Genomic DNA, 24,508 nt, shown 5'->3' with positions numbered 1-24,508 from the left:
CGGGGGGCGGGGCGGTGGGCCTGGGCCTGCGTGTCAGCGAAGCTTCCGTTGGGCCTTCTCACACCCTTCCATCTCTGCCCCTTCATTCCTGTGATCCTCACGTGTTCCCTCTCACGTTCCAGCCTCTGAGCTCCAGCGCTGCACAAGAAGCCTAAGCTTTTCTCAAACCCGACAGCCCCTCAGAAAAACTTCCATAGCTTCGTGCTTCTTGCTCAAGTCTCAGTTTGTAATAGTCCATCTGGGTGATGAAGCCTCATGCTTCCGTGCAGACCCAAGGCCCCAGAAAAGAAAAGAACAGACAGACGTGATCTCAGCAAATGACTCTTTGTTGCTGCCCTCACAGCCAACAGACTCAAAAGGTTTCATCAGGAATTTTATTTACGCTTATTGTCCCAAGTTTTCAGGGGAAAATGAACTATTTTGTGGATGAAGGTTCCTCATGTTGAAAATATTGGTTACCTCTGTCTTCCTGAGAAGCACAATGGAAAATGCATTGTTTAAAAATTCTATTTATATGGCCATCAATAATTTATAGAGACGGTGGGCTTCACTGATGTTCTTAGTTCCCGTTTCTGAATTACCAGATAGCAAAGGTGGGAGTCTAGACCCAGTGTGGGAATATAAATCATCAGATCATTTTTGGTTACCATAAGATGCTTTAATCACTTTGTAGTAAAAGCTGTCTGTATTTTTCAATCTCTAATATCATTTTCCCCCCTTGCCATTGGCCTAAAATTTTGAATATTGCTCATGAAATCCCATGACATGTGTATATTGATTCTTTTGGGAATGAGAGGGTATTTCCTGAGAGGAAAAGTATGTAGGGATAAAACGTGTCAAAATGATAAGTGAAAAGGCCCCAGCAAATGCTTTATAAAGAAACCGATACCATGGTCAAATATATGGAACTATGTCTCTCTGTATAGATATCTTTTAACAAAGCAAAATACTTTTGTGTATATATATGAACATGTATGTTAGAAATTATATAATATATATATTAGATATATAATATGTAACATAGTATATATTAGCTATAGTAAGAATTATATGTAATGGAAATTATATATATGAAATACTTTCTAGAATACTTCTAGAATATTCTAGAATACTGGAGAAGCCTGGAAATTTACATATTTCAGTTGTGGCATACAAATGTTCTGTTCCATCTTTTAGTATTCCTGTGTATATTTCCGTTTATAAAGGAGGGCATTAGATATGTATGTGGTTTAATTTGCATCTTAAAAGGCATTTCACATTGCCATTCCCCTGCATCTTTAATTTCACAGGAGTAGCTGAGAAGGCTTCCATGTCACCTGTCAAAATTAGTATAGTTCAAACTCCACAATACACCATCTGTGGGCTTTATCTTCCTCATTAATTTAGGAAGTCACTTATGCTCATACCATTGAGAAAAGCTGCCTTTGACTTTCCTTCATAAGCACAGAGAGCAGCTAACACACAAGGCAGTCAACGGTCATTCCTTTAAACTTTCCTTTTGATTCTAGGATCATTTCTCTATTGATTTCTTTGCTCTGGTAGCCTATGAAAGGCTACCTTAGCTACTTGCTAATTCAGCACTTAGTAAAATGAAATCCTCATATTTTATATCAGGTGGGTAATGGAATTTTCAGATGATTCATGGTGTAGAACAGAAAGGTTGGTAATGAAGTTAATGATTCATGGAATAGTAGAGTGACATTCTGCATATTTTTCACAAAGTAAAGTGCAGTTTCTTAGTTTGCTTCTATTGGTGTCTAATCTACTGAATTGTTGATGCTTCTAGGTCCTGAATATTTCTGTTCTTTTACCCCACATCTTCCTTTGGTACCACAATAATAATCGGCATGAAAATGTTAAGGTTTCAAAATTGAAGTCCCAAATTCTGTAAGGTCATGTAACAGTAAATAATGATTGTGCCCTAGATTGGAAGCATAAAGGTTTTTAAATTACTGTTATTGTTAAGAACTTTATTTGCGTGTCATGTAGCAAAACTGTCAGATAGATTTAATGGGCATGAGTAGTCCATGTGTAATCAGTCATTTTGAGCATCAGAGTTGCTGCATGTGGTCCAGAGAAAATCAAACTGTAATGTTGAAAATAATTTTGAATTAATTTTTCATTAATTTAGGGGGAAAGTCTATTCTGTTTTTTCATTATAACATGTGTTTTTAAAAAATCACTGAAAAGTTTGTTACATGTAAAGCAGTGTTTGATTACAGAAAAGTACTGTGGATAAGTCTGTCTCTAATATACAGCAACAAAGAAAGAACTTCCTAATTACATGTTAAAATATATCTAAAAAGCAAGCTTTGTATCAACTCTTATTACCTAGTGTCATATGGAATATCAGCCTCCATTCTCATCAGTTGAAACTTCAGACATTAAGCTTTGATTAATGTATTACTATATTTTCAGCCTTCGTTTTTTTCCTACCTCAACAAATTCTTGTTTTTTGTTCCTCTTTTCTTCTATTACTGACTATGTGTCAGTTTCCTAAGGTTGATGTAACAAAGTACCACAGACTAGGCTGCTGAAAATAACACATATTTATTCTCGCCCAGTTTTGGAGGCCAAAGGTCCAAAGTCAGAGTGTTGGCAGTCTTAGTTCCTTCCTGGAGGCTCTGAATTGAGAATCTGTCCTATTTCTCTCTCCTAGCTTCTGGTGGCTGCTGGCAGATTTTGGCATTCCTTGGCTGATAGACACTTCACCTCAGTTTTTATGTCAGTCTTCATGGTGTTCTCCTCTCTGTCTCTGTGTCCAAATTTCCTCTTCTTATAAGAATACCAGTCATTGAATTAGGGTCCACCTTAATTAGGTTTGACCTCATTTAAACTTGATTATATCCACGGAGACCCTGTTTCCAGCTGATCATATTCACAGGTACTAGGGATGATGACTCCAGTAGATCTTTTTTGAGGCCAGTGCAACCCACAACAGCCTTGTTTTGTGATAAACAGACATTCTCTGGTGTGCCATTTTAATTCCCTTGTTTTATCTATATAAATATCCGTGTGTGTGTGTGTGTGTGTGTGTGTGTGTGTGTGTGTAGTTAGTTATTTTCTTAGTGGTTGTATTAGAGATTACAGTTAATATCTTAATTTGTAGCAGTCTACTTTGAATTATACCAATTTTATACTCGCATGCAAAAACTTTGCTTTTATGTATACCTCAGTTCCCCCTCCCCTTCTGTGCTGTTGTCATACAGATTATTTTTTTTGCACAACATATGCTCATCAACACATTCTTTCTTTCCTATTTTTTTCGTTAGAGAGAGAGCATGAGAGCGTGAGCAGGGGGCAGGAGGCAGGAGGCAGAGGGAGAGGGAGAGAGGGAATCTTAAGCAGGTTCCACACTCAGCACAGAGCCTGACATGGGGCTCCATCTCACGACACCAAGATCATGACCTGAGCTGAAATCCAGAGTCAGATGCTTAAGGGACTGAGCCACCCACATGCCCCTCATCAGCGCATTTCCAATTAGTGCTTTATGCCGTTGTCTTTTAAATTAGATAAGATAAGAAACAAGTGTTACAAACAGAAACCACATTTATGCTGCCTTTTCTATTTGTATAGTTTTTGTTACTGGTGCTCTGTATTTTTTCATGCAGATTGTAGTTGCTGTCTAGGGTCCTTTTCATTTCAGCCTGAAGAACTTCATTTAGTATTTTTAATATAGGTCTGCTATTAACATATTCTCTCAGTTTTTGTTTATCTGGAATGTCTTAATTTTTTTCTGTTTTTGGAGGATGACTTCTCTGGATTTAGAATTCTTCATTAACAGTCTTTTTCTTTCAGCCCCTTTTATGTCATGCTAGTGCCTTCTGGCCTCTGTGATTTCTGATTAGAAATAAGCTGTTAATCTGTTGGGCATCCTTGGTTCATGGAGAGTTACTCCTCTTGCTGCTATCAGGATTCTCTCTTTGTCTTTCAAGGGGTTGTTTGTGAAACACCTGGGGTAGAGCTCTTTGAGTTTGTCCTACCTACAGCTCATAGAATGTGTAACATTTTTCTTCAAAGTTGTGAGGGTTTTTTGCCATTATTTCTTTAGATATTCTTTCTGCCTTTTTTCCACTGCCCCCTTCTGGAATTCACATTATGTGTGTGTTGCCATGCTCTGTGGTATCCCACAGATTTCTGAGGCACTGTTCATTTTTATTTGTTCTTATTTCTTTCTGTTCTTGAGACCAAATAATCTCAATTGACCCGTCTTCAGGTTGCTGACTTCTTCTTCTGCGTGCTGAGATCTCCCACTGAGCCTCTCTAGTGAATTTTTTATTTCCATTCTTACACTTTTCATACCAGAATGTCTATCTGGTTCTTTTTTATAATTTATTTCTCAGTATTGATATTCTTTATTTGGTAAGCCATTATTCTCATGCTTTCTTTTAGTTCTTTAAGCATATGTATTTTACTTCTTTGAACATATTTAAAATGATGATTTAAAGTCGTTGTCTGGTAAGTACAATCTGGGCTTTTGCCAGGATGATTTCTGTTGGCTGTATTTTTCCCTGTGTGTTTTGCATGTTTTATATTTTTTGTTGAAAACCGGATATTTAAACAAACATTTAAATATAGTGTGGAAATTCTGGAAATCAAATAGACCTCCTTCACCCACGGTGTGTTGTTGTTATTGTTATTATCGTTGTTTGTTTAGTGACATTTCTTAATTTAAATCAGTAAAGTCTGTATTTTTCTTTCTTACGGGTAGATAGTGAAGTCTCTACCATATTAGCTTGGTGGTCAGCTGACGGGTAGAGATTTTCTTTAGTGCCTAGAACCCAAAAGTCTCTAACTCTTCACAGAGGAACATATTAGAGCATGTCTTAAATGCTCAGTCAGGGTGCTTACAACTATGTTTTTACCTTTATTTCCTGTTTGTGTGAAACTTCAGGTTAGGCCAGAGGTGAGAACTGAAGGCCTTGTTGGGCCTTTCATGAGCACAACCTCGATGTACACACAGTCCTATGCATGCACATGGCCTTCTAGATTCCCTACAATATGTCAGGGTTTTTCAAAGCCCCCTCTGGACATCACATTCCCTAGATTTTTCTGTTAAGCTTTTTGGTTTGTTTATCATTTGCCCAAACTTATTCATAGCCCCAGGCAGCCCTGATGTTAAACAATTGCAGCTGATTATTTTTGACAAATGCCCCTGGGAAAAAAGGCTGTTTCACTGTGTGAGTGCCAAGTCAGGTTAAATAAGCAAGCTGAGTGAGTAGAGTCTTCCATAGAACCACTAGACAGATCAGATAATGACCGTTTTCTTGGAATAGGGCTTTGAAGGAGCTCTGACTCTCTTTTGTCCCCTCCAGTGGCTGCCCAGCTGCTGGTTTTCACCATGATTAAAGGCTGTTGGTTTTCAAGGCTACCGCAGAACTAGGGAGTGGGATGAGAGGAAAGGGCAGGTTTAAAATGCCTCATAACTCACTATTCTTACCAGGATTCCTCCATTTTCCTTGAATAAAGGCTACCCAGATTGCTACAAGCCTTTAGTTAATTTCCAGAATTTTGAAAAAGTTGATTTTGACCATTTTGTCACTATCTTCATTGTTTCTATGGGGGAGAGGATTTTCAGAGGTCTTTACTCTGCCATTCCTTCTGATGCCAGTAAATATTATTTATGCCTTGAAATGGGCTGCCTATATATCTGTCAGGCCATTAGTGTGTTGAGTTAGTCAATTTTCTTGCTTAATTTTTGTGTTCCATGTCAAAGGTGCCATCAATCACTGATGGTGCCATCTGCCCTCCTAACACTTTTGAGGAGGAGCTCATGTCATTAGTAGGTTATTGACAGCGAAAGATCACTATTAATTGAGTCTCTCAGTGGCCTGTAACAAACATCACCCTCACAGAAAGCACAGAGATAAAATGTATACCTCATTAGATACTCATAGCTCTGGGCACCACATAGGAGGTAATGTGGCATACAATGACTGAATCTTGACTATGACAGTTGGTTGCTTTCACTCTCTTTTTCTAATTGATTCTCTTATTAAAAACCATATCAAATAGTGTTTTGTTATTTCTATTCTAATAGATAATTCAACTTCTTCAATCACTATCTTTTATGTTGCTGAAGTTTCTGTTTGTCTTGACTGTTTTGTTTTCTTCATAATGATGTCCCCTTCACAAGGCTATGTTCCGTCATCTGTTTAGTCTTCCAGAAAGCTTTGCACATCAATTGATTAACCATTTGTTAATCAGAATGAAGATGTTTGCTGTTGATGTCAATTTACTAAACTAAAAAGATATCAAATTGGCAAGTAATAGCTATAAACTCTAGGATTTGCAGGGAACCACAGGAAAATACTGGTAATTCAGAGATATTTAATTCCAGGGATTAATGAGTCATTTTGAAATGTGCAGTACATTCTTTTACTGTCATGGACATAAGCAAAGATTTTAAAGTTTTATTACCAACATTTTTGTTAAAATGTCTTTATGTTTTTATTTATTCTTCTATCTTGAATGGGTCATATTTGTAGCGTAGTGTTCACACAAGTATAAAACCTGAGTCTGAATCAGTTTTGTCATTAATCTGGCTGTTTAGTTGAATCTTGATCATTCATATCTGAGTCTTTCTGAAAAGGGAATACCGTTTTGAAAGGATTTCACTGAATGAGACATTTAAAATTTTCTGTTTGATTTCTAATTCTGAGCCTTCTAAAATCTTTTCAAAATCATTTTTACTTGATGTGAGTTAAAACTTTAAAAGTAGCATTAAAAAGTGCCATTTCATTATCTGATATTTGGTGTGAACTAATCATCTTAGCACTTGCTTTCAAGGTTGTATCCTATTTTTAGAAACCTTTGTCCATGAGCACGAAGAGTTTCTGTAATGAGTGTGAGGAATCAATTCCTTGACTTGCATCTGCCATCCAAAACCTGAGAAAGAAACATTGTTTTGGATAGCATGGCCCTCCACACTTTCAGGTGCTTTTCATATTGCAAATAAGGCAGTGTAAAAGTGAAATTTGCAGAAAACCATATCACAAAGATCTCTCTATTGGTCAAGAGATGATTGTTCTGCCAATGTGCTCTATTTGTTCCCCACCTATGGCCCTGGAGAGGAACTGGGGATCATTTTGGTGGCTGGCTCCATGAGTTTTCAGACACACCCCCTCTAACATTCACTCCCAGTCACACTGGGTGTGGGGCGCTCTCCATGCTCAAGCCTTCGTAAGTCTCTCAAGGCACCAGTTCCTCTTCTTTTGTTTACTCTCAGATTTACCAGTGGAAGCCTGTAAGTTTCTTTATATTCCTCTCCTTCTCAAAGTCCTTACTATTTCTGGAAAGAAGTTGTCAAAAGAAAACAAGATAAACATTAACCTACTTCTGTTCCTCTTGCTCTTACCACCAACCTAGCCCACTTTTACCTGTGTTCATTTCCTCAGTTTCAGGTACATTTCCTGCTTGGAACATGTGTTATCAGTTAATACTGGGACTTCAGTGTGGGGTATCTCATGAGCCTCTGTTCTCTTCTCTTAAGCAAGCATTTTTGATTTTTAGAACTCAGAGGGACTCCATAAAAACAGAACTGACTGTTGCTGATTGGCAGGTGTCAGGACCATTCTTTGATACAGTCTTGGATGTGCTGTTGATTTGGGTGGGCACTGGACAGATTTTCACATTTCTCCAGGTTTTAATGTTTTCAGATATCAACTAGGGCATATTAGCAGTTACCCTGTACAAAGAATATTAAATAATGTATCAACAGTGCTTTGTAGGATCCTATGTAAATTTAATATTTTGTTTTAGCCTGAAATAGAGTAATATCCATAGAACAACAAATTAATACATGTAGAATGCTTAGGATAGTACCTGACACACAGAAAGTGCTCAATAGCCATCAGCTGGTGTTGTTACTGTTCTCTTACAGGAATTTTGGAATGTCATCTTAACAATGCATCATATCTGAAAGTACAGAACTTGTTTCTTATTTTCCTGAACAAAGGTGTTTTTTGGATCAGGTATTTCCAACTCCTAAATATTTTCTCATCAGAAATCTCATGATTAACACAGAGCAAACTGAATTCTGAAGTCCTTCTAGGGAAGGAGAAAGATGTCCGAGGACGGAGTAGAGCAGGACTCAGGAAGGAAGTATGAAGCTTTCTGAGGGCCGAGGGGGAAGGAGCGGCTCACAGGTAACTAGTCACTGTAAGCAGAGAGATGTATGCCAGTATTCTGGGCCTCTGAGTTAGTGCTGCCGTCTTGTCATTTGCCCAACAAGATGTCTTTGGGAGCCATCCATGTTGTGCATACAGGGAATTTGTCTTTCTTCCATTGTGTGCCTACACCACATTTTCTTCCCCAGTCATTCTCCTGTTGAACATTAGTGTGATTCTGGATTTCAGTTATTATGAATAAAGCTTACATGAACATTATATGTGTCCTTTGGTGAACATATGTACTAATTTCTCTTGTGTATATACCTATGAGAGGAATTGCTGGGTCACAGAGTAAGCATGTTTGGCCTTAATGAAATTGCCAGCCATGTGTGAGACTTGCCACTATTCTTTTAAATAGATTTTGAATGAGACATAATAAAGACCCTTCGACAGATGAACCGGTATTTATTCCACACCCCCGCCCCCAAGTGGGGAGGTGTTTGGGATTGGTCGTGAATTGGTTTTTCCCAGTGGGTGGTTGATGTAGTAATGCCTATTCAAGAGAATGAAAAAATTTGGAATATAGAGGTTTTATTTATATTAAATATATTTAAATGATGGCAGACTCGATAAGTCACGTACACTGTTAGAATACATTTTTTGTGTACTTTGGATAAATTTGTAATAAAAGTGTTTTATTATGAAACCTATCATAAACTTGTAAGAGTTACACTTAAGAAGGTACTCACTGTTGTGAAAATCTGAAGACCTTGGTTCTAACCTTTACTCCAACGCTGTTTAACTGTGTGACCTTAGACAAGTCATATAACCTCTTTAAATTTATCTTTGCCTGAAAGTTGTGGTAGTGGGTGAACAGTTTGATCTATGTATCTCTTAGGTTCTTCCAAGTTTTCCCATCATATGACTTTTTACTAAGTCACCTACAATTATTTAATGTTTTTTTCTTACATATCTAGTTAACAGATTAATAATCTAATAAATTAATCCATATTAACTCAAGGAAGAGAAAATAGTTGCAAACTCAAAGACATGAAAGTGAGTCTAAAATTTGAGACTATTAAGACAGTGTAGGTTTTGCTAAACCAAAAGCGTGTGCTCTTAAACGATGAAATACTAAAAACTATACTGGCAACTACTTTGGTTTTGTAATGTATCACAGATGTGGCTACTCAGCTACTACGTAATCAGAATCCTAAAGGACATTCCACATATAATGTTGCAAAGGTTCAACTTCGGACTGTGTTTTGTAAAGTCAGCTTGAAACTGATTCACCCAGTCTGTGGCTCTTCAGATCCCCCACTGATTCAGAGTTTCACATGTGGCTAGTGTTTTTCTTAACAGTTATTAGTAGGTGCCACAGTGTAGGAAAGAGGGCAATCAGCTGTTTCTGTTATGATTAAAGGTAGAGTTTTCCCTTCACAGTCCTGCCATTTCAAAATCTGATTCCTTTATTATATCCAGATGGGACTAACGGAGGCCTTATATTGTACTTTTTCATTCTGTGGAATGTATAATTATATCTAGCAATACAGAATACTTTGTGAAAAACAGAAGCAGGAAATGTTAAGTTAGACATACAGATAACTATACAGTGGAGCTATATTTAAAAATACCAGGTTTTCATATTCTCTTTGGGCTACAAGTTAACAGTTTTATCACTGAGTGATGCAGTATGGTGCTTTTTTTCTTATTTTTATTTTTTTGAAGTGGACTGCAGGAATTTATCATGTTGCACATTTTAAAGTTCAGTAAAAAATTAAAATGAATTTAATCATCATTTTATTATTGGTTGTTGATTTAGAGACCTGAGTAGTAAAATGTGCAGAATAGTGAATGTGGATTGTTTTTTCCCCTGGCATGCGGAGTTTTCATTTGTTTAAAATATCTCTTGTTTTGGACAGCAAAATTAAGATACAGTTGGACACTAGCATAGCATTTGAGTAGTATCCTCTGCTCTTCAACTGATTTGACTTGTTATGTGAATTCCTTATATCTTGATTATCTTAGAAAAGAGTTTTAGGCACCTGAAATTTAGTAATAGTCATAATTAGTCTATTCATATTTGAAATGATGACAAATTATTTTTGGTTAACTGTTCATTAAAAACACTCCTGTATAGAAAGTAAGATATTTATGGACGAATGAATGGATAAAGAAAATGTGGTGTTTATAGCTACTGTGGAATATTATTCAGGCATAAAAAATAAAATCCTGCCACTGGCAACAATCTGGTTGGACTTTGAGGACATTATACTAAGTCAAATAAGCCCAACAGAGAAAAACAAATACTGTATGATCTCACCAAGATGTGGAATTAAAAAAAAAGGAACAACAAGCTCATGGATACAGAGAACAGATCCGTGGTTGCTAAAGTGGGGTGAGGATAGGGGATGCAGGAGTGGGTGAAATGGGTGAAGGTGGTCAAAAGGTACAGACTTTCAGTTATAAAATAAACAAGGCATGAGCATGTACTGTACAGCATCATACAGTGTGGTGACAGTAGTTAGCTATACTGTATCGTATGAAAGAAAGTTGCTGAGAGGACATCTGGTGGCTCAGTTGGTGAAGCGTCTGCGTTCGGCTCAGATTGTGATCCCAGGGTCCTGGGAGCGAGTCCCACATCAGGCTCTCTGTTCAGCGGGGAGTCTGCTTCTCCTTCTGTCCTCCTCCCTGCTTGTGCTCTCTCTCTCTCAAAAATCTTTTAAATTAAGAAAAAGGAAAGTTGCTGAGAGAGTATATCTTTGCAAGTTCTTATCCTAAGGAAAAAATCTGTAATTATGTCTGATGAGGCATGTTAACTTGATTTATTGTGGTGCTTATTTCACAATATACATAAATATCAAATCATTATGTTACACACCTGAAACTAATATAATGTTATATGTCAATTATATCTCAATTTTTAAAAATGCGCTCAGTATTTCCTTGCCAAAAAATTACAACCTTTTCCTGCTTGGTTAGAGTTTCAAAATCTGTGAATTTCTCACACTCATCCGCTATCCCCCAATAGTTGCTGTGTGTTTCTTATATTGCTCAACCCTTAGAAGTCTCTGATATTTTGCCACATATCTTTGCACTGTGCAGGTCACACCTTTCATCCTAACAAACCGTAGTTTAAGTGTGCATCTTCCAATGGCTGTAGTGTGTTCCTAAAGAGAAACAAACTCTCAGGCAAGGGTCATTTAAAAATGAATCCATTTCCAGGTCATCATTTTCCATTTGTACTCTTTCCTACAATTGATTTGTCTGTAGTGAAGGCTTCATGGTGGGTCTCCTGCCGCACCTCCCTCTCGCCTTTCTGGAACCCCTTCAGGTCACCGAACAAAGCACTTGTGAAGCTGTGTCTATCAAGGCCACAGAGTTCCCAGACCTGCTGCCCTCACCATCCAGTTCATTAAAGACTGCGTTTATAATAAATGTTTACATTTATGCTTAATAAGTATTTATGCTCTTTTGATGAATTGTGTACTAGTAATTCAATGACAATTCAATTTTTAAAAAAGTTTTCTTTAAAAATACTTAGAGCCTTGCAGTCACAATAATATTTTTATTTTAACATATACAGAGAAGGATGGTTAGAATGATCAGTAGACTTTCAAGCTTAAAAATATATTAGATCAAAGTTTGTGGAGGAAGTAGAAAGGAAATTCAAATTGAAAGAAAAAAAGAGATGTCAATTTTCTTATTATATTTCAGTGAATACATTTAAGAGGGTGATGTAACAGTTTTGTTTTACAGTTCCATATTTGAACTTTGCAACTTATTTAAACTTTGCAAGTTAAACTTATCATGAAAAAATTTCAGTGTCAATAAAAAATGTATAAGGTGGCACATGGTTTTTATAAAATTATTTTGGGGTAATACCAAGCAGAAGTTTCAGTACCACTCAGTTGTCTGCAAAACAAAATCCCACACCTTAGGCTGGCACTCTACCCTGCCTTTCCCATCTCATTTTCCAATGATGACTTTCCTCCCTCCCTCTACCATATACCAACTTTCTAGTAACGTACTTCCACTTAAAAGAGACCTGCTGCTTTGCCCAGAACATGCTCTAGACTTTTCACCCTTAGTCAAATGTCACCCTTGGTCTAGAATGTAACTCCCAACCTCCAAGCTTCTCCTGCCTACGAACAATCCACCCATTCTTCGGTTATCCATTCCCGTCTTTCCCATGTACACAAAGAATTAATCGTTTATTTTCAATTCTTACTTAGAACACTTTATACCTCTACTAGATAATTACCATATTCCACATTTTAATTAACACCCCCCCCGCATTTACCTTTTACATCACATATAAAAAATATTTGGCATCTTTTATTGAATTGAGTTGGTAGCACCTAATTTTAACCAAGAAGTAATCAATGTATTTAAGTGATTTGATATTCACAGTTCTTATTTTGGCATTTTCAAAGACCTGGTCTGTGCCTCTAAGTAAACTTCAACTTTAAATCGTTTATACCTAAATTTCTGGATTTTAGGCTTGAAGATTATACTCTTAAGTGTTTAGTTTGATGATAATTTTTAGTAGATTTGTATACTTGTACAACCATCATCACAATCCAATTAGCGAAATCGTTTTTAAAATTGAGATATAATTGACATATATTAGTTTCATGCATTCAACATAATGATTCAATATTTGTATGTAATGTGAAATAATAACCCCAGTAAGTCTAGTTAACAACCCTCACCACAGATAGTTACATTATTTTTTTCTTACGAGCATTTTTAAGATCTGGCTTATTTCACTTAGCGTAATGCTCTGGAGGTCCATTCAGATTGTTGGAAATGGGAGGATTTCCTTTTTTTTTTTTTTTTTTTAAATGGCTGAATATGTTCCTCTGTGTGTGTGTGTGTGTGTGTGTGTACATATAACACGGTATATACCACATTTCCTTTGTCCATTCTTCTACACAAACTTAATTTTTAAACTTCATTTATATAACCAGAGATTGTGCAAAGTTATCCAATAGTTTATTAAGGAAAAAATAAAATTAAACACCCATTTGGTTTTAGCTTCGAATGAGTAGTTTTAATGTGTAATCCTTAAACCTGTACAGGGTTGAACCCCTTCTTCATTTCACTCAGAAGACATTCCAGAGTGTTAATTTCACTCAGGGGATACTTGGTATAAATTTCATCTGGAATGTATTCTCCCAGTTCTTGACACCTTTCAGAATAATTCCCAGTTCTTCCTAGATATCCTCTGAACTGTGGCCATTGGGTAGTTCTGTGGAGAGATTAGTTAGAGTCCTTTGAGGATGGGACCAGAGAAATGATCCAACATTACGTAGAAAACTCTCGATGACCATTATCCTCTATCCTGGGTCATTTCAGCATATTACACATTTTGGTAGACTTATCTGTGACATAGTTCTTTCTTTTCCTTTCTGTTTTCTATATTCTCAATCTCCAGCTAATTTTGAAATATTAAAAAAGGGCAGAGTACTTGATTTGGAAATCATTTTTCTCACCTAAGAGAGAAGGAAATTCCTAGCCTGTAATCTGATGCATTATATCTCCTTAATCATTGTTACTTAGACCCACGTTTATCAGGTTCTGAAGACAGGTAAACATAATTATTAATAATCTGTATTTATGACACATCTGATCTTGGAAGGATGAAGTGCATAATTTAATATCTCAAAGTACTTTTGTATCAAATGATTGGTTCTATTATCATTAGCCAGAAACTTACAAAAAAGGTGCAGCAGATTGTTATATTTGTAGAGGCCACGGGCTTTGCAGAAAAGAGGATAATAAAAATCTTAATTTTCCTTGCTCATTTGAAGAAATCTATTTCAATTGCATAGAATTTTAACTTCCATTTGATTAAAAGATAACAAAACGTTAAAAAATTAGCTCCAGGGGCGCCTGGGTGGCATAGCGGTTGGGCGTCTGCCTTCGGCTCAGGGCGTGATCCCGGCGTTGTGGGATCGGGCCCCACATCGGGCTCTTCTGCTATGAGCCTGCTTCTTCCTCTCCCACTCCCCCTGCTTGTGTTCCCTCTCTCACTGGCTGTCTCTATCTCTGTGGAATAAATAAATAAAATCTTAAAAAAAAAAAAATTAGCTCCAGTATTAAAAGGTAAATTTGGTGGATCAAATGGAAGTTTTTCCTGATCTTTCTTTATGTGCTAGATAATCTATCTGATCCTGTAATTTAGGAGCCACGGTACTTCAAAAAGCAGCAGGTTAGACTATCAAAATATTCTCACAAGGTGTTCTTAGACAAGCTAGCCTGCCTACCCTGCAGTAACTAGAAATGCTTTCATTTCATCTCCAGTTAAAGAACTGACGTGTCGAAGCCAATTTTACCAAGTGAAAAGAATTAAAGTAGAACAAGGAGGAAATATGCCCTGCCTTGTTGCCTTATGAAAATGATACACCCATACCCATTTACCAGTTTGAGTTCAAATTTCATACTGTTCAGTAGCAAAAGATTACAAAGATCTTGTTTATTACCATCTAATTTCAAGTAATATAGTAAGAGCCATTTAATTTATACATTTTGAGACATTTGGAAAAAATCCATGCATTTCTGATAAATTTGTTAAAAAGGAAATGTTGCAACTTAACAAAATTTAAATCGCCTTTGATATATCTATACAGATAATGCTCTCTCTCTATTTTACATCTTGTTTAAAGAGACCACTCTTTACCGCTTCTTTCTAACCCTGCTCCCAGAGAGGATTGTTAAACATCTTCACGTGAATTAGTTTATGCTCTTCCTCAAGAATAGTCTTAGATTTAGGGACGATCACACATCATCTGCAGGGATGATGCCTTTGTGAGACACATTTGATGGAGCAGTGTCTAGGGGAGGAAAAAAATCTTCTCCTCTACCCACCTTAGCTTCTCTAGGTGGGCTTCTATAAGTTAGACTGGTCAAAGGCAGGTTACTAAAACAAACCGATTAACATGTGCATCGCTCATGTATGCATAGAAGCACCCAGCAGTCAGCACCCCAGATGGGTGTTTAGAACTTGGGTTTATATGCCGTCCTATGCTAAAACAAAAGAAAGAGGATTGGGGGCTTCAGGGTGAGGGAGACAAATTAGGAGAAGGTGACCAGGAAAAGTATGATTAACAAGCATTCGTTAGTAAGGTTTGCAATGCAGATCTAAGGTTGGCTTTTCATCATTGGTAAGAGGTGTTGAAAGTTCTTCTCTTCCTAGTTTGGAATGTCCATATTTACATCGTTTTCTTTTTTCCAGATTTCCATCTTTAAAAATGGAAATTTCCTTTACTAAAGGAAAACAAAGGCCCTGGTTTTTAGAGCTTTTCCTGGGTCTGCTGATTCTTCATTGCCTTTAAGTCAAAAGAATTCATAACACCAAAGAGGCGTATTTTGGGGTGGCATATTCTGGTACCTTTCATGGGTCAGCGTGCCCGTGTGTACGTTCCAGCTCTACCCTTGTCCCTTTGGCAAGGTAGTTAACTTCTCTTAGTCTTCGATAGAATAAAACTACTTCCTAAGTTTGTCCAGAAGTTTAAATGCGATGAGTGTGACTCAGCACAGCGTCTAACACATGAGGATGCTAACTGCTGTCTTTTTTTTTTTTAATTATTATATTATGTTAGTCACCATACTAAATGCTGTCTTTTCATCATCATGGTCGTCGTCATCCCCATCCCCATCCCCACTGCTGCTACACCACTCATAGCGTTGTGATTTGCAGAGGGCCAGGAACATTTGTGGTTCCCCTTATAATCATTCCAGTTAAATGACTGCTCATGGTCCCTGTTTTTAAGACCAAAGGTCTCAAAGGCCTTTTAAGGTGAATTTGGGAGTGGGGAAAGAATCGCCAGTCCCTCTTCTCTCCTTTTACTTTCATTCCCATTTTTTATGTTCTGCTTGAACAAAGAAATTTCCTTCATGTCTCTTTATTTTTTTCACTCTCTTATCCTAGCTCCAGGGACAACATTGCTCTAATGGTAATAACTTCTTCAGGAATGATTCTAAGATGTTTTGCTGATTCTTATCTCTGATTCTCCTTTGTTTGTTGTTTTCATATTCAGATTTCTCTCTCCTGTTATGCTAATGTGGCAGCATTATGAGCCCCTGGAGTATAAGTGCCTGGGTGATTTGGACCCTGCTTAGAAGAAAGGTTTTCTTTTTTCATTATTGAAGAAATTGAGCTCACAGGAATGATGTATTGTTAAGAAATATTATTAAGCTTAATATTTTGGTCTTTGAAAAATCATTTCAGTTTATCCAAACCCACTGGGTAATACCAGATATAATTTTATAATTTAATTGTTTCAAGATGATAATAAGAGCAGTGTTTTTCTTCTAACAGTGATTGCTGTAACTATGGTTAATTTTTCCCATTCTGTTTTTCTGTTTTCCAGAATCTCAAAGATGAATATATATTAGTTTTACAATACAGAAAAACATTCATTTTTTTTACATTCATTTTCGAAAAGAAGTATTTTTTTGTTATTTTATATTATGCTAATTACTTTATACATTTTTTTTCCCCAAAGGGGTGTATCAGGTTCAGCTTCGTAAGTATCATAAATAGGTACACTTCGTCCCCAAGTGTACTTCGTATTTTTCCCAAATGTACTTTAAAAGATATAATTGATCTTATTAGGCTAAAAAAAGCAGGTTGCTGGGTTATTGTACAAAATACACAGCTTTGTATCTGAAGACCCTGGGATATGTTATGTGTTGCCTATTGTGGTTTGCCTGGAAAATTTTTGTTTATCATTGAAAATTCATCTCCATTTGGAATGAAATCGTCTGTTGCCTGTGTTAATAGTTCATTTCTTCCTCCCCTCCCTTTATAATTGATATATACTTCCATTCCGGTGTTTGTTGAAAATTGGCTCAGAAAAAGGGCTTTGCAGCCTGACAGGCAAAGGAGAGGTCCTGAGTGCCATTATTCCACTTATGACTCTTCATTGCGAACATATTATTTTATTTTATTTTTTTAAAGATTTTATTTATTTATTCAACAGAGATAGAGATAGCCAGCGAGAGAGGGAACACAAGCAGGGGGAGTGGGAGAGGAGGAAGCAGGCTCCTACCAGAGGAGCCTGATGTGGGACTCGATCCCAGAACGCCAGGATCACGCCCTGAGCCGAAGGCAGACGCTTAACCGCTGTGCCACCCAGGCGCCCCGCGAACATATTATTTTAAATGTCTCCGAATGTCTGTTTCCTTCATCCATAAAATGACAGCGTGGCTGGAGGATGCATTAGGTTATGCTGTGTGACAAATGATCTCAAGAAATGTCAGTGTCTTATAACGACAAAAATGTATTTCCTTGCTCATGCTAAATATCTGTCATGGACTAACTGAAGCTCTGTTCAGGCTGTCTCTGCTTCAGAACCTAGACCGCAGACGAAGGCAAAAATGAAAGACATCGAGAACCCCCGGCTTGAAACCTTCTGCCCAGAAGTAACACCTGTCATTTCTGCCCACATTTCACTGGCCTTTGCAGTCACACAGCCGCTCCTGAGTTCGCACAGGGAGGGGAGACCAGGATATTTGGCAAATAGCGACACAGTCTGCCACAGAAATAATAAAAATACCTGCGTGGTGAGCTGGGACACAGATGAGACGCACACAAACTGCGCAGCAGAGCGCCTGATGCAGGCATCGTGCTCCTTCGTAGGTTCTGTGTTTCCACGCATATGAAATGCAGTGGGGCTTACTGTTTTCTCTGTATCCCCAGTCCCAGAAACAGAGTTTGATGTTTAATAAATACTTGCTTCGCGGCATCCTTGACCTACCAAGCGGTTCTGACCAGAGCAGTTAAATCACTCAAACATTCTATTTACTGTATACCACCTGACACTTGAAACAAAAGTTCTCTAAAGTTAGCCTCATTTTGAATAATTAGACCATAAATAAATGAGTTAAATAGTTAAAAATAAGTCTTTAACATCTGCCTTTCTCGGGGTGCCGGGATGGCTCCGTCAGTTAAGTGTCTGCCCTCGGCTCAGGCTCGGATCATGATTCCGGAGTCCCGGGATCAAGCCCCACATTGGACTCCATGCTCAGTGGGGAGTCTGCCTCTCCCTCTGCCCCTTCCTCTACTCATGCTCTCCCTTTCTCTCTCTTTCAGATAAATAAACAAAATCTTAAAAAAAAAATAACATCTGCCTTTCCATCACATTCCTTAATTATTTATATCAGGCTTGAGAGAAGCCAATAGCATTGTCTTCACTGAGTGCTCAGTCTAACTGGGATGCACTTTCCCCATTAAATTGATCAGGTATTGATTTGTTCTTTTAGCGGTTAGTAGACTCAATCTTTTTTTTTTTAATAGAAAAAAGGCAACTATATGTATACTATACATTTGTTTTTTAGGATATACCTGTTTATATTATATAGCATTTAAAACAACAGATTTTACTGTGTATTTTCCTCTTTGTTATTTTGTCTTAAAACTAGTACAGTAAAATTGACTTAATCTGTGTATTCAGGTTTCATGAATTCTCATATACATAGAGATTCGTATAACCATCACCACAGTCAGGATACAAAAACTCTCTTTTGATTTCTTGGTGATGGCAGAGCAGAATCATAATTATAAAATAGAATAATGATAATATCAGTTGAAAATAAATGTGGGTATAATTACAACTCTTAGCATTCTGACATTAGTATTAATGTATATTTTTATCTTTGTAATGTAAAGTCTGATTATTGACTATGACACTTAGATGAAGTGGTAATGGTAAAGGAGCATTGAAGTCCTTTTAACATTTCTGTGAAGGCTAATTAGAACAGATATTTGTCTCAACTTCTTTTAATGCAAATACTGAATATGTTAACTCTTTGCAGTTTAGAAGTGAAATCCCTGTTATAATTAAGTTACAGATCAAATGTGAATTAGAATCTGTTCACAATGTCTAATCCTCTTCACTTGGGACATAAGGATTGGGAAAATTCTCTTCTTAGGCTCCCTCCTTCACTTTCTGATGCTATTAAATGATAATGTATTTTTAGACTGCTGAGTAAATGTAGGTGCTGGTAATTCACTTAGTGGCTGTTACAGTGTCATTAATGAAGTAATGGGTGAAATAGGACTCTGGTCTTATTTTATCTTGACTTACATGACTTTCAGAGTGTTGAAGGTGACTCCAGAAATAGGATCTCCTAGAACACAAGCATTGCTGTTTTGACCTTTAGCTAGAAGTCTTTGTAGGATTTACTGTAATATATCCACGTTGACTAATTAATTGGGTCATTCAATCATTCATTCATTCAATCAACTATAACTTAAGTATTTAAGGACCAGACATTAGCAAGGAAATTGGGAGAGGCAGAAAAATAAGATCTATCATTGGGGTGTGAGCATGAATGGTAAAATTATAGGACAGGGTAACAAGTGCTAATAGGAGTCTGTACAGTGTCCCCTGGCATTGAGAGTAGAAAACACCCAACTGCCTGGAAAAGAGATATATTTAGAATAACATAGTATTGCTCCAGCAGGGGTGAACTTTGAAAATGTTATGCTAAGTGAAATAAGCCAGGCTCAAAAGGACAAATATTTTTAGGATTTCCCTCATGTGAGGTGCCTAGAATGTCACATTCATAGAGACAGAAAGTAGTGATTACGAAAGGCGGCGGGAAGGGAAGCATGGGGAGTTATTGTTTGATGGGTATAGAGTTTCAGTTTGGGATGACGAAAAAGTTCTAGAGATAGTTGGTGGTAATGGTTGTACAACATTGTGCAGGTACTTAATGTCATGGAATCCTACACTCAAAAATGGTCGAAATGGAAAATTTTATGTCATATATATTTTACCACAATAAAACAAAGAACAGTGGGAACCAAAAAAAATGATCATTTATAGCCCCACCCCCAGTTCTTCTCTTTTTAAGAGAAGTTTTTTTAAAAATTTTTGTAACATCATCCCCATCTTGTATAGTATCTGTTATAGCTATTCCTAGTAAGATCCTGTATATAACAGCTAATCTGTTAGATTGATGCCATTAGATTGTGTTGTTAAAGTCTGTAAGTATAGACCCAACTTGCTTTGCTACCTTAATGAAGCTAATAATATTCAGAATATTTGAGATACTTTTGCATGAAGTGGCCTATTTAATAGATTCTAAATTCCTATATTTTACTTAATTGAAAAAAATGCTTACATACTTCAACACGGATGACCCTTGAGAACATTATAAGCGAGAGAAGCCAGTTAGAAAAGACTAATGATTCTGTTTATATGAAACGCGTGGAATAGGCAATTTGTAGAGTTAGAAAGTAGACTACTGGCTGTTTCAGGCTGGGGGAAAAGGGTTATGGAATGGGGAAGATGGGAAGAAACTGCTAGTGGGTACAGGATTTGTTTTAGGGGGAATGAAAATATTCTAAAATTAGATTTTGGTGATGGTGCACCATCTTATGAATATACTAAAAAGCATTTAATTGCTTACTTTTTTTATAGGTCAGTTGTGTGGCATTTGAATTATATCTCAAATAAGCTATTTTTCACAATGCTTAAAGGTAGTGGTGTAATTTGTCTTTTTTTTTTTTTAAGTGTCTCTTTGCTTCATCATATGTCTTAGTTTAGTTGCAAACATAGCATGGTGAAGGTTAACATTTTAAATATGCATATACTTTCTAAAAAAGCTATAACCGGAGAGGGCTTTCGGATGGATAACTATCAAAATGAATGCACAGGCATCTGAATGCAAGTATTAATATACTTTACACACTCACACACTGAGTGACCTTCTTAAGCTGTTGAGTACATATCCAAACCCAGGTAGAATATGATGATTAATTTCATGACTGCAGAGCAACAGAGATGAAACTGAACATTTCTTTTAAAAATGTACCCATACTAGGGCGCCTGGGTGGCTCAGTCAGTTGGGCATCAGACTCTTGGCTTTGCCTCCTGTCATGGTCTCAGGATCGTGGGATCGAGCCCTGTGTCAGGCTCTGCCCTGGGCATGGAGCTTGCTTGAGAGTCTCACTCTCCCTCTCTCTCTGCCCCCTCCCCCCACCCCCAGTTCACACACAGACATGCTTTCTCTCTCTTTCAAAAATAAAATAAAAAATTAAAATATACCCATATATAGAATTGTTCTTTTTTTCAAATTAATTGTTTTCTTCACCTCGTTATTTTTTCTTTGCTTTTTAAGTTCATAAAAAAAAATTACTAACATTGAGATGATTACCAGCTCATGAAAGGAGAACTCCATATAAAAGCACTGGATGGAAATACTGATTTGTGGATTTGGTTAGCTGTTCTGTAGTCCGTGCCTATAAAGTAGTCACCATCTAGATGCTAAGCAGCCTTGATACATTCGCCCTTAAACTATAAATGACCTTATATTAAAAGAGATACTATTTCCACGCTAGTTGCTACTAGATCTCCTCATACACGCACGTGCACACGCACGCGCACACACACACACACCCCTTGTGTGCACACATGCCAACTAGCATACCTGCCTGACAACTCAGACTCTCTCAGCCAGCTCGGAGCTCAGGCTTGCTCATGGCTGCCATTCTTTTGTTAGCCACATTTTGAACTAAGTGCTCCTTTTTTCTTTGGTTAACCTGGACCCCACATGTCATTTATAAATTACTTGTGTAAGAAAATACATTGTGATTCCAATATAAAGCTGTAGCAAACTTTTAGAAATATAACCCATGGTCGGGGGGGGGGGTGGCTGCCTATGAAATGTCTGCTTTTTATTTTGTATTTACCTGTATATTAACATGTGATTTTTCACCTCCAGAAATTAAGGCAGGCCAATCATATATTTGTTCACCTGCTCGAATATGTGTTGCCTGCTTTAGTCAAACTAAACTATTACTAATTGAAAATTCGTCTTCCTATCAAATAGCACTTTTATTTTAAATCTCTTTGTATGTGTGTTTATGTGGTTTGAACCCAGACGTATGTGTGGTTTGGTGGTATACTTAGTACAGTACTAGCCGTTGTGAGGATCCAGTGAGAGGAGTAAACCATATTCCGTGCTCCTGTCGAGCTTCCGTCTCGGAGACTGAGTCTCGTATTGCAAGGCAGAACCAAGAATGCACTTGGGTAACGCCAGGAACAGTTGCTGAGGAATCAGAGAAGTAATCTCTGACACCAGCTAAACCTTGAAAATAAAACAATTTTGAAGGGTGCAGAAACCAAAAGGTCTTTAACCAACACTTTGAGTTCTCAAGAAGAGGAATAGAACTAAAAACAGAACCAAAAATACGTACTTTGTCTCTTTGGGGTACAGTAATCTATGTTAAACCCTAGCTCCTTTAGTAGGAGAAATACAGACTTTAATTAAGGAGCAAGTTTATTTTTATCTTGTTTTCTGCTGCCTACCATTCTAAAAGTCTCTAGTATGAAGCTGAAGGTCTTATTTTGAGAGCCAAAGGGAAAACCCACCAAATTTATCCTACTTTGTTGGCTACTAAATTTTAATTCGTAAACTGTCATTCTGTAACAGGGCAGTACTTCATCCCGGGCAGTCCCCTGTGTGTGTGTGGGGGGGGGGGTTGGTGGCAGTCGCCCTGAGGGTTTCCCGGAGACACTGCACTCCCCTTTCTGGCCCTGGGTCCTGGTTGCTGGGAACCCCTTTCCAATGTATTGTATGAAAATTAGCACAAGTTAACTGTCCTTCACTTACGAGCTAAGGGAACTAGCTCATTGAAAAGCTGTTCTTTTTAGGTTCCCTTAGGTTTCCATTAATCGGTAGGAACATGTGTGACCATGAACTTCAGATACTTTGCGAGGAAGAATAATAGTGGATAACTTGTCTGTTGAGTGCTTACAGATAAGCACGTACTGAATTATTTTATTTTCCCTATAGCCCAATAGGTCTAGGAGGTGGGTACTGCCACTGTCTCTGTTTCACAGATAAGGAAACCAAGGCACAGAGAAGAAGAGTGGAATTTCATTCCCCAGAGTGTGTTTCATGTTAAGGTGTACTCTTTTATCACAGTTAGGTATGTTGAAAGTTAGCGAATGCAGAGTCCTGCCCCTTTAGAAAACAAGGACTTTTCTTACACTATGTGTGAATCCTGATGTTCAGGCATGAAAGAGCTGAAAGGTACCGAAGCATAGCAGAAAGCCAGCGTATTTACTGTGGGGCACGTAATGCTAAGTGTTGCCTTACATAGCCTCATACACAGTAGTTTAATACCTACTGTGTAAGGGTAGGAAGAGCCATCTGGCTAGAAACCAGCCAAGAAATGTAACAGTTTTGTGAACAGATAATACGTTAACCAGTTATTTTTCTGTTAAATCAGAAACTCTTCAACTCCAATTCTAATGTGTGTATCTATATCTGTATGTATCTTATCTGTCCATATATATACACACACACACACACGCACACACACACATATATATATATATAAAAGAAGGTATATATACCTATTAATTTCTAATAAAGAAAGTATGGATAAAACATATCCGTGAGTAATATTATTGGGCTTTTGAATTTCTTAGTCCAAAGGGGTTTTTTAAAACACCGAAGGTGCTATTGAGAAGGTGACAGATCTGAGTTAATTGCTCTCTTCTTCCCCTCTGGTAAAAGCCCCAATGTTCGCAGTCGATAGAAAGAAAGTGGAGACACACAGGGCATGGTTGATACATATGCATGACTGACCCCTGAATAACTAGGAGGTGACTCCATGGAATTAGCTGGCTCTCTAACTCCATAAGATCCTCAAAATACTGTTCTAAGGATGAAAATGAAGGAACAGATGTGAAAATGAGGTCCTTTAAAAACTAAAAACCACTAGTCGCATGCAAGTTATCACAGAGCAGCTTTCTCAACATTCTTACCTCTTGGTCTCTTTGTACACATTATCTCCCCACGACCTCCCTGCCCCCCTTTCTCTTTCCCTCCTCTGCTCTTCTCCCCCTTTCCCAACCATCCAGTGGGTGGAGCCAGTTGTGAGGCAGCGGAGAAGGGTTAAATCAGTCTGTTTCCTTACTGCTTTTGTAAATGCTCACATTACCACAGCTTTCCTTCTAGTATTATTCTTCCTGCCCGCCTTTGTAGGCTCTGAGGAATTTTCTAAAACACTCCCTGAATTTCCTCATTTGTTTCACTCCAGTTTGCTCTAACTTTGCCAGCCAGGTTCTTCTCCTGTTCTTCTCTTCTTCCCTACTCTACATCTGGATGTCAGCAGGTGACCCATGGCCAACAGGCCTGCTTCGTTGTATGACGCTGTCTCTTTTGCATCGTAGATGCTTAAAAAACATGTGTCCATTAACTAGCTGAGAAGGAAACAGGTTATACATTCCTTCTTCTTCAGTATTAAAAAAGTGTTGACTGGCTTTAAGTCTGGAGATTTTATTCAAGTACATGGATTATAGAGCCGTAACTGTTTAACTATTGCTGTTTCTCCTGCTAGGGTAGCGAGGCGGAATATAAAACTTCAT

At 37.6% G+C, this 24,508-nt stretch overlaps 1 protein-coding gene across 4 annotated transcripts in view; it reads left to right on the top strand.

The window, feature by feature from the left end:
• CDKAL1 (CDK5 regulatory subunit associated protein 1 like 1) overlaps positions 1–24,508 on the top strand; it is a 623,544-nt gene that overhangs the window by 392,959 nt on the left and 206,077 nt on the right. The window lies entirely within an intron of this gene.

The sequence above is a fragment of the Ailuropoda melanoleuca genome, chromosome 5 (assembly GCF_002007445.2).
Source record: "Ailuropoda melanoleuca isolate Jingjing chromosome 5, ASM200744v2, whole genome shotgun sequence".
NCBI lineage: Eukaryota > Metazoa > Chordata > Mammalia > Carnivora > Ursidae > Ailuropoda > Ailuropoda melanoleuca.
Note: the sequence above shows the minus strand (reverse complement) of the source record. Positions and strands in the feature narration are given on the sequence as shown.